Consider the following 10,262-nt stretch of genomic DNA (forward strand, 5'->3'; position numbering starts at 1 on the left):
TTCGACAAGTTCAAGGTGTTGACTACAATGAGATTTTCTCAACTGTAGCGATGCTTAAGTCTGTCCGAATCATGTTAGCAATTGCCACATTTTATGAAATGTCGCGCAAATGGATGTCAAAACTGCATTCCTTAATGGTTTTTTTAAATAAGAGCTGTATATGATGCAACCAGAAGATTTTATCAATCCTAAAGGTACTAACAAAATGTGCAAGCTCCAGCGATCCATCTATGGACTGGTGCAAGCATCTCAGAGTTGGAATATACACTTTGATAAGTTGATCAAAGCATATAGTTTTATACGGACTTGCAGTGAAGCCTGTAATTACAATAAAGTGAGTGGGATTACTATAGCCATTCTGATAAGTATATGTGAGTGACATATTGTCGATCAGAAATGATGTAGAATTTTTCTAGAAAGCATAAAGAAGTGTTTGAAGGGAGTTCTTTAAAAGAAAGACCTCAGTAAAGCTACTTTCATATTGAGCATCAAGATCTATTGAGATAGATCAAGACGCTTGATAAGATTCTCAATGAGTACATTCCTTGACAAGACTTTGAAGTAGTTCAAAATGGAACAGTCAAAGAAAGAGTTCTTGCCTGTGTTGCAAAGGTATGAAATTGAGTAACACTCAAATCCCGACCACAACAGAAATTAGAAAGAGAATGAAAGTCATTCCCTATGCCTCAGTCATAGGTTCTATAAAATTATGCCATGCTATGGACCAGACCTATTGTATACTATGCCCTGGTTTGGCAAGGGAGTACAATGGTGATCTAGGAGTAGATCACTAGACATTGGTCAAAATTATCCTTAGTGGAATAAGGATATGTTTCTCGATTATGGAGGTGACAAGAGGTTCGTCGTAAAGGGTTACATTGATGCAAGATTTGAGACTGATCCAGATGACTCTAAGTATCAATCTGGATACATATTCAAAGTGGAAACAATTAGCTAGAGTAGCTCCGTACAGAGCATTGTAGACATAGAATATTTTTGCAAAATACATACGGCTCTGAATGTGACAGACCCGTTGACTAAACTTCTCTCACGAGCAAAACATGATCAAACCTTAGTACTCTTTGGGTGTTAATCACATAGCAATGTGAAATAGATTATTGACTCTGGTAAACCCTTTGGGTGTTGGTCACATGACGATGTGAACTCTAGGTGTTAATCATATACGGATATGAATATTGGTGTTAAATCACATGGCGATGTGAACTAGATTATTGACTCTAGTGCAAGTGGGAGACTGAAGGAAATATGCCCTAGAGGCAATAATAAAGTTATTATTTATTTCCTTATTTCATGATAAATGTTTATTATTCATGCTAGAATTGTATTAATCGGAAACATAATACATGTGTGAATACATAGACAAACAGAGTGTCACTAGTATGCCTCTACTTGACTAGCTCGTTAATCAAAGATGGTTAAGTTTCCTAACCATAGACATGAGTTGTCATTTTATTAATGAGATCACATGATTAGGAGAATGCTGTTATTGACTTGACCCATTCCGTTAGCTTAGCACTTGATCGTTTAGTATGTTGCTATTGCTTTCTTCATGACTTATACATGTTCCTATAACTATGAGATTATGCATCTCCCGTTTACCGGAGGAACACTTTGTGTGCTACCAAACGTCACAATGTAACTGGGTGATTATAAAGGTGCTCTACAGGTGTCTTCGAAGGTACTTGTTGGGTTGGCGTATTTCGAGATTAGGATTTGTCACTCCGATTGTCGGAGAGGTATCTCTGGGCCCACTCGGTAATGCACATCACTAAAAGCCTTGCAAGCAATGTGACTAATGAGTTAGTTGCTAGATGATGCATTACAGAACGAGTAAAGAGACTTGCCAGTAACGAGATTGAACTAGGTATGATGATACCAACGATCGAATCTCGGGCAAGTAACATACCGATGACAAAGGGAACAACATATGTTGTTATGCGGTTTGACCGATAAAGATCTTCGTAGAATATGTAGGAGCCAATATGACCATCCAGGTTCCGCTATTGGTTATTGACCGGAGACGTGTCTCGGTCATGTCTACATAGTTCTCAAACCCGTAGGGTCCGCACGCTTAAAGCTAGATGACGGTTATATTATGAGTTTATATGTTTTGATGTACCAAAGGTAGTTCGGAGTCCCGGATATGATCACGGACATGACAAGGAGTCTCTAAATGGTCGAGACATGAAGATTGATATATTGGACGACTATATTCGGACACCGAAATGGTTCCGGGGGTTATCGGATGTATACCTGAGTACCAGGGGGTTACCGGAACCCCACGGGGGGTTAATGGGCCTCATGGGCCCAAAGTGGAGCAGAGGAGGGGGGGTAGGGCAGGCCATGCGCCCCTCCCCCTCTAGTCCGAATAGGACAAGGAGGGGGGCGGCGCCCCCTTTCCTTCCTCTCCTCTCTCCCCTTCCTTCCCCTCTCCTACTTGGACAAGGAATGGAGGGAGTCCTACTCCCGGTGGGAGTAGGACTCCTCCTGGCGCACCCTCCCTTGGTCGGCCGCCCCCTCCCCCTTGGTCCTTCATATACGGGGGCAGGGGGCACCTCTAGACAAAACAATTGACACTTGAGATCTCTTAGCCGTGTACGGTGCCCCGCCTCCACCATAATCCACCTCGTTAATACCGTAGTGGTGCTTAGGCGAAGCCCTGCGTCAGTAGAACATCATCACCCTCAAAGCTTGGCTGGATCGGAGTTCGAGGGACGTCATCGAGCTGAATGTGTGCTGAACTCGGAGGTGCCATGCGTTCGGTACTTGATCGGTCGGATCGTGAAGACGCACGACTACATCAACCGTGTTGTGCTAACGCTTCGGCTTTCGGTCTACGAGGGTACGTGGACACACTCTCCCCTCTCGTTGCTATGCGTCACCATGATCTTGCGTGTGCGTAGGAATTTTTTTGAAATTACTACGTTCCCCAACAGTGGCATCCGAGCCAGGTTTTATGGGTTGATGTTATATGCACGAGTAGAACACAAGTGAGTTGTGGGCGATACAAGTCATACTGCTTACCAGCATGTCATACTTCGGTTCGACGGTTTTGTTGGATGAAGCGGCCCAGACCGACATTACGCGTACGCTTACGCGAGACTGGTTCTACCGACGTGCTTTGCACACAGGTGGCTGGCGGGTGTCAGTTGCTCCAACTTTAGCTGAACCGAGTGTGGCTACGCCCGGTCTTTGAGAAGGTTAAAACAGCATTAACTTGACGAACTATCGTTGTGGTTTTGATGCCTAGGTAAGAACGGTTCTTGCTAAGCCCGTAGCAGCCACGTAAAACTTGCAACAACAAAGGAGAGGACGTCTAACTTCTTTTTGCAGGGCATGTTGTGATGTGATATGGTCAAGACATGATGCTATATTTTATTGTATGAGATGATCATGTTTTGTAACCGAGTTATCGCCAACTGGCAGGAGCCATATGGTTGTCGCTTTATTGTATGCAATGCAATCGCCCTGTAATTGCTTTACTTTATCACTAAGCAGTAGCGATAGTCGTAGAAGCAATAGTTGGTGAGACAGCGACGATGCTATGATGGAGATCAAGGTGTTGCGCCGATGACGATGGTGATCATGACGGTGCTTCGGAGATGGAGATCACAAGCACAAGATGATGATGGCCATATCATATCACTTATATTGATTGCATGTGATGTTTATCTTTTAGGCATCTTATCTTGCTTTGATTGATGGTAGCATTATAAGATGACCTCTCACTAAATTTCAAGATAAAAGTGTTCTCACTGAGTATGCACCATTGCCAAAGTTCGTCGTGCCTAGACACCACGTGATGATCGGGTGTAATCAGCTCTACGTCCATCTACAATGGGTGCAAGCCAGTTTTGCACACGCAGAATACTCAGGTTAAACTTGACGCGCCTAGCATATGCAGATATGGCCTCGGAACACTAAGACCGAAAGGTCGAGCGTGAATCATATAGTAGATATGATCAACATAGTGATGTTCACCATTGAAAACTACTCCATTTCACGTGATGATCGGTTATGGTTTAGTTGATTTGGATCACGTGATCACTTAGATGATTAGAGGGATGTCTATCTAAGTGGGAGTTCTTAAGTAATATGATTAATTGAACTTAAATTTATCATGAACTTAGTACCTGATAGTATTTTGCTTGTCTATGTTTGTTGTAGATAGATGGCCCGTGTTGTTGTTCCGTTAAATTTTAATGCGTTCCTTGAGAAAGCAAAGTTGAAAGATGATGGTGGCAATTACACGGACTGGGTCCATAACTTGAGAATTATCCTCATTGCTACATAGAAGAATTACGTCCTGGAAGCACTGCTGGGTGCCAGGCCTGCTGCAGATGCAACTGACGACGTTAAGAATGTCTGGCAGAGCAAAGCTGATGACTACTCTATAGTTCAGTGTGCCATGCTATACGGCTTAGAACCGGGACTTCAACGACGTTTTGAACGTCATGGAGCATATGAGATGTTCCAGGTGTTGAAGTTAATATTTCAAGCAAATGCCCGGATTGAGAGATATGAAGTCTCCAATAAGTTCTACAACTGCAAGATGGAGGAGAATGGTTCTGGCAGTGAACATATACTCAAAATGTCTGGGTATTGCAATCACTTGATTCAACTGGGAGTTAATCTTCCGGATGATAGTGTCATTGACAGAATTCTTCAATCACTGCCACCAAGCTACAAGAGCTTCGTGATGAACTATAATATGCAAGGGATGAACAAGACGATTCCCGAGCTCTTCGCAATGCTAAAGGCTGCGGAGGTAGAAATCATGAAGGAGCATCAAGTGTTGATGGTCAATAAGACCACCAGTTTCAAGAAAAAGGATAAAGGGAAGAAGAAGGGGAACTTCAAGAAGAACGGCAAACAAGTTGCTGCTCAAGAGAAGAAACCCAAGTCTGGACCTAAGCCTGAGACTGAGTGCTTCAACTGCAAGCAGACTGGACACTGGAAGCGGAACTGCCCCAAGTATTTGGCGGATGAGAAGGATAGCAAGGTGAACAAAGGTATATGTGATATACATGTTATTGATGTGTACTTTACTAGAGCTCACAGTAGCACCTGGGTATTTGATACCAGTTCTGTTGCTAATATATGCAACTCGAAACAGGGACTACGGATTAAGCGGACACTGGCTAAGGACGAGGTGACAATGCGCGTGGGAAATGGTTCCAAAGTTGATGTGATCGCCGTCGGCACGCTACCTCTACATCTACCTTCGGGATTAGTTTTAGACCTAAATAATTGTTATTTGGTGCCAGCATTGAGCATGAACATTATATCTGGATCTTGTTTGATGTGAGACGGTTATTCATTTAAATCTGAGAATAATGGTTGTTCTATTTATATGAGTAATATCTTTTATGGTCATGCACCCTTAAAGAATGGTCTATTTTTGATGAATCTCGATAGTAGTCATACACATATTCACAATGTTGATGCCAAAACATGCAGAGTTGATAATGATAGTGCAACTTATTTGTGGCACTGCCGTTAAGTCATATTGGTGTAAAGCGCATGAAGAAACTCCATACTGATGCACTTTTGGAATCACTTGATTATGAATCACTTGGTACTTGCGAACCACGCCTCATGGGCAAGATGACTAAAACGCCATTCTCTGGAACTATGGAGCGAGCAACTGATTTGTTGGAGATCATACATACCGATGTATGTGGTCCAATGAATGTTGAGGCTCACGGTGGGTATCGTTAAATTCTCACCTTCACAGATGATTTGTGCACATATGGGTATATCTACTTAATGAAACATAAGTCTAAAACATTTGAAAAGTTCAAAGAATTTGAGAGTTAAGTTGAGAATCATCGTAACAAGAAAATAAAGTTTCTACGATCTGATCATGGAGGAGAATATTTGAGTTACGAGTTTGGTCTACATTTGAAACAATGCGGAATAGTTTCGCAACTCACGCCACCCGGAACACCATAGCGTAATGGTGTGTCCGAATGTCGTAATCGTACTTTACTAGATATGGTGCGATCTATGATGTCTCTTACTAATTTACCGCTATCATTTTGGGGTTATGCTTTACAGACGGCTGCATTCATGTTAAATAGGGCACCATCAAAATCCGTCGAGACGACGCCTTATGAACTGTTGTTTGGCAAGAAACCAAAGTTGTCGTTTCTTAAAGTTTGGGGCTGCGATGCTTATGTAAAAAAGCTTCAACCTGATAAGCTCGAACCCAAATCGGAGAAATGTGTCTTCATAGGATACCCAAAGGAAACTGTTGGGTACACCTTTTATCACAGATCCGAAGGCAAGACATTCATTGCCAAGAATCGATTCTTTCTAGAGAAGGAGTTTCTCTCGAAAGAAGTGAGTGGGAGGAAAGTTGAACTTGCCACTACTAGGGAAAACCCTAGTAATAGCGCGGGTTTTGAGGCTAGCAGCAACGCGGGTGGCCGCGCTACTAATAAGGCGCTACAGCTAACTCATAGTAGTAGCATGGCCCTTACCCGCGCTACTACGGTTGACGATATCAGCAGCGCTTTTTAAGAACGCGCTACTATTACCTAGCTGTAGCGATTGCGCCATCCCTCGCTACTGCTATATCTTTCATCATTTTCCCAGTACCCCTTTCCCTTTCAGTTTCCCCTTTCCCTTTCAGTTTCCCTTTCAAATACTAGATACTAGGTACTGCTAGTAGATATCAAATTCATAAACCATTACTAGGTAGTACTCCCTTCGTTCCAAATTACTCCTCGTGGTTTTAGTTCAAACCACGACGAGTAATTTGGAACGAAGGGAGTACTAGATAACAATTTCATGCATAGTCAACATGCATCCTTCAAGCACTACAAGGTCATATCAACGGCCATCATCATATGTAGTTCTAGATGATATCGACGACGATCATCATATGTAGTTCTAGATGATATAGCCACACACACATATGTAGTTCTAGATGATATAGCCACACACACATATGTAGTTCTAGATGATATCGAAGACAATCATCATCCTCAAGCCTGGGCGGTTGGTGTTCCTAATAGTAATTAGGATGGCCTGTCCAACACGAAGATTCTTGCCATCGAGGAATTTCTTCTACCCATCCGAGTTTAAGTGTGTGCGACCGTCTGTGTCCACGCGGTAAGTACAGGTTGTAACGGAGCCCCTTGCAGTAAGGCGTAGTCCAGCTGAGCCTTCTTCATCAGGCTCGATACCATAACTCACAAATATGCTCTTTGCCAATTTCTGAATAAGAAAAACATATCAATTAATAAATAGCCTTGCAAATAAGTACATATGGATTATCTACACTATTAATAGTTTCCTTAGATTCTACACTAATAAGCATGTGATCGAACTCTACACTAAAACATATCATCGACTAGATTCCACACAACATACCATATCATTGGACTGTACACTAAGTAATTCATCGGATAATTTGCATTTGTAAGTATAACATACCATATCATGTCGATCAACCATGGTATTTGTCAAGCGGGTCACGAATGGCACCCCGGCAAAGTCAGCACGTGGCGGAATTATGTCCCACAGGTTGGACACCTCCTCCTCACTCAGCCTTGTTCTTTGAGCTAGGATGGCTTCATGAAGTGGGTACTCATTGTGACGCCCCCGATTTAATCGTACACTAATCATGCACGCAAATGTGTACGATCAAGATCAGGGACTCACGGGAAGATATCACAACACAACTCTAAAACATAAATAAGTCATACAAGCATCATAATACAAGCCAGGGGCCTCGAGGGCTCGAATACAAGTGCTCGATCATAGACGAGTCAGCGGAAGCAACAATATCTGAGTACAGACATAAGTTAAACAAGTTTGCCTTAAGAAGGCTAGCACAAACTGGGATACAGATCGAAAGAGGCGCAGGCCTCCTGCCTGGGATCCTCCTAACTACTCCAGGTCGTCGTCAGCGGGCATCACGTAGTAGTAGGCACCTCCGGTGTAGTAGGGGTCGTCGTCGACGGTGGCGTCTGACTCCTGGACTCCAGCATCTGGTTGCGACAACCAGAAAGAAAGGAAAGGGGAAAAAGGGGGGAGAAAGCAACCGTGAGTACTCATCCAAAGTACTCGCAAGCAAGGAGCTACACTACATATGCATGGGTATATGTGTAAGGAGGCCATATCAGTGGACTGAACTGCAGAATGCCAGAATAAGAGGGGGATAGCTAGTCTTATCGAAGACTACGCTTCGGGTCACCTTCGTCTTGCAACAGGTATAAGAGAGTAGATTGAAGTCCTCCAAGTAGCATCTCCAAGTAACATCTCATAGCATAATCCTACCCGGCGATCCCCTCCTCATATCCCTGAGGTAGAGCGACCACCGGTTGTATCTGGCACTTGGAAGGGTGTGTTTTATTAAGTATCCGGTTCTAGTTGTCATAAGGTCAAGGTACAACCCCAAGTCGTCCTGTTACCGAAGATCACGGCTATTCGAATAGATTAAACTTCCCTGCAGGGGTGCACCACATAACCCAACACGCTTGATCCCATTTGGCCGGACACACTTTCCTGGGTCATGCCCGGCCTCGGAAGATCAACACGTCGCAGCCCCACCTAGGCAAAACAGAGAGGCCAGCACGCCGGTCTAAACCTAAGCGCGCAGGGGTCTGGGCCCATTGCCCTGAGCACACCTGCACGTTGCGAGGGCGGCCGGAAGCAGACCTAGCCTAGTAGGCGTTCCAGTCCAATCCGGCGCGCGCCGCTCCGTCGCTGACGTCTGAAGTGCTTCGGCTGATACCACGACGTCGGGATACCCATAACTACTCCCACGTAGATGGTTAGTGCGTATAGGCTCGTAGCCAGACTCAGATCAAATACCAAGATCTCGTTAAGCGTGTTAAGTATCCGCGAACGCCGAACAGGGCCAGGCCCACCTGTCTCCTAGGTGGTCTCAACCTGCCCTGTCGCTCCGCCACAAAAGATCCACACAGAGGGCCGTCGGGACAAAGGTCCTTTCAGCCCCCAATCCGTGAATCACTCGCGGGTACTCTTCGAGCTGACCCGACTTTAGTCACCATCTGTGTAGTATGTAGTATGTATAGTATATACCCGTGATAACCCCCCAGGTGATCACGGCCCAATAGTATAGCAAGGCAGACTGACAAGAATGTAGGGCCAATGATGATAAACTAGCATCCTATACTAAGCATTTAGGATTGCAGGTAAGGTATCAACAGGTGTAGCATCAATGTCAGGCTATGCATCAGAATAGGTATAACAGAAAGCAGTAACATGCTACACTACTCTAATGCAAGCAGTATAGAGTAGAATAGGCGATATCTGGTGATCAAGGGGGGGGCTTGCCTGGTTGCTCTGGCAAGAGAGAGGGGTCGTCAACTCCGTAGTCGAACTGGGCAGCAGCAGCGTCGGTCTCGTAGTCTACCGGAGAGAAGAGGGGGAAGAAACAATGAATACCAAGTAAACAGATGCATATCGATGCATGACATGTCAAGAAGCGATGCTAGGCGTGCCCTAACGTGGTATGAGGTGGTACTGGGTAAGGGGGAATCATCTGGGAAAGTATTCCCGGTGTTTCGTGTTTTCGGGCAGAGGAGTCGGAGTGGGAAAGTTGCGGGTTCGATAGGTTAGGGGGGTGTGGTGGACGAACGGACTGCGTATCCGGGTTCGTCACGTCGTTCTGAGCAACTTTCATGTTGAAAATATTTTAATCCGGATTACGGATTAAAAGATATGATTTTTAAAAGATTTTATTAATTTCTGGAATTTAATTAAGTATTTAATTAATTCGAAAATGCATTTATGACATCAGCATGATGTCATACTGACATCAGCAGTCAACAGGGTTGACTGAGTCAAACCTGACAGGTGGGTCCCGCATGTCATTCTCTAATATCTAATTAACCTAATCAGAGTTAATTAACATTAGTTAATTAGGTTAATTAGTGATTAGTGCTAATTAATCAGAATTAATTAGATTAATTAATTAATTAATTAATTAATTAATTAATTAATTAATTAATTAGTTAATTAGTTTTATTTAATTTTTCATTTTCTTTTTATTTTTAAACCGTTCTGTGGGGGTGGGGCCCCCATGTCATCGGCCCAGAGGGCCAAACGCGCATGCGGGCGTGGGGGGGTTTGCGGGGCAGTGCCCGTTTCGGGCGCAACCCCGAAGGACGCGGCGCGGGCGCCCGCGCCCGAAGCCAACGGGGGTCGGGGCGGCCGAGGCCACGACGGTGGCCGGAGGGGCCGCAGCCACGGCGAGGGTGGCC

Source organism: Triticum aestivum, chromosome 7B, assembly GCF_018294505.1.
Source record: "Triticum aestivum cultivar Chinese Spring chromosome 7B, IWGSC CS RefSeq v2.1, whole genome shotgun sequence".
Classification (NCBI taxonomy): domain Eukaryota; kingdom Viridiplantae; phylum Streptophyta; class Magnoliopsida; order Poales; family Poaceae; genus Triticum; species Triticum aestivum.